Source organism: Myotis davidii, unplaced genomic scaffold (genome assembly GCF_000327345.1).
Source record: "Myotis davidii unplaced genomic scaffold, ASM32734v1 scaffold9, whole genome shotgun sequence".
In the NCBI taxonomy this organism is placed as follows: domain Eukaryota; kingdom Metazoa; phylum Chordata; class Mammalia; order Chiroptera; family Vespertilionidae; genus Myotis; species Myotis davidii.
Genome location: NW_006299435.1, coordinates 111,659 through 113,337, shown reverse-complemented (window position 1 = coordinate 113,337; position 1,679 = coordinate 111,659). Strand labels below are relative to the sequence as shown.

Below are 1,679 nucleotides of genomic sequence, written 5' to 3'. Positions count from 1 at the left end.
AGAAGGCAGATTTGTGAAACAAACGGAAGTGAAGAAATACAGACAAAGGTAGAGGAAGTGATGAGGTAAATAACAGGTGGAAGGGTAAAGGAGAGGGGAAGAAGTGGAAGTGAAGGAAATAAACTCAGAATGGAGGACACGAGGGGGATGAAAGGAAGGTGAGAATGAAGGGAAGGCAGACAGTGAGCTCTGGTTTCTGTTCTGACGGCTCCCGAGTCTTTGTCAGCCTGCGGTCTCCCTCTTAGAATTGCACAGGACAGATCTCACTTCCCATTTCTCCTCTCTTCAGATTTCACACATCCCACCCTAGAATCACCATTTTTCCTTGTCCACTGTGATCAATGGTAGGGACTCCCCTCATTCGTCAGGTCTGCTGAGCTGGAAACCATGGGGTCATTTCCAGCATTTTCCCCTCTGATCCCTGACCCCTGGGGAGGATGATCTTCCCTGGCCACACTGCCCACATCCTTCATGCCCAGGCTGTGACCATGGCTCCCAGCTGTTCATGCCTCTAGTTCTCATGTTAGTCCTCTCTCTCTCCTACCTCCAAAATGATCTATTCCCCAAGGTCTAGGTGCTATGAAAATTAGAGAAGGGTGAATTTTAGTCCCTTCCCTGAAGAACCTCTATGCTAGCTAGCTGATAAGACACACACACATGAAAGAGAGAGGAACCGAGGATGACAGAAAGACTTCTCACTGGCTACTGCCAGGAAGACCAGAGAAGAGGCCCTGCCCCCAGGAGTGATTGTACAGATAATGCCTTCACTGGGGCTTAGAGTACAGGGAGGGGTGGTGAAGTGGGAAGTTGGAGGAGTGGTACTCAACAAACAGTAAATATATAAAGCCACATGCACAGGGAATAAGTGTTATGTATTTAGATGACAATGAGGACCATGCCAGAGCGGTACAGAGGGTGCACATCTAGATTCTAGAAAAAGTGAAAAATACAGCTAGATAAGCAAGATGCTTTTAGGGCATTGATGAGGTTGAGCTAGAGTAAAGCATTAGGATTTGATGGTGAGCTTCTCAATGTAAAGTACTGTGGACATTACATGGAAGGAAACTATGGTGGAAGCAATGCTTCAGAAAGAGTAATTGAAGCCTACGAACAACACAGGGGGTGGAGGTTGAGAAAGAGAGACAGGGAGACTGAGTTTACTGCACAAGCCTTAGTGCAAACATAAAGTTACCACATGATCCAGCAATTCCACGCCTCGGTATACAGGGTGGGCAAAAGTAGGCTTACAGTTGCCAGTACTCAAAACACAGAGTTTATCCTTGTGTTATTATTTATTATTGTATTATTTTCCACATGGACAACTATTACTATGAACAACCTACTTTTGCCTCACCCTGTATACCCAAGATAAATGAGAACATATGTCCACACAAAAACTTGTATGCAATGTTTACAGCAGTATTATTAATAATATGGAAAAGGAGGGTACAATCCAAATGTCAACCAACTGATGAATGGAGAAACGGAATGTGGTGTATCTGTACAATGAAATACTACTCGGCCGTAAAGAGGAATAAAGTACTAAGACATGCTACAGCGTGGATGAACCTTGAAAACATCATTGTATGTGAAAATAGTCACAACAGAACACATATTATCTGATCCACTTTTATGAAATATCCAAATAGGCAAGTTTAAAGAGATAAAAAACAGGTCAC

At 43.7% G+C, this 1,679-nt stretch overlaps 1 protein-coding gene across 1 annotated transcript in view; it reads right to left on the bottom strand.

The window, feature by feature from the left end:
* Positions 1 to 1,679, bottom strand: part of LOC102754027 (kalirin-like) — a 131,497-nt gene that overhangs the window by 39,212 nt on the left and 90,606 nt on the right. The gene's annotated exons all lie outside the window — the stretch shown is intronic.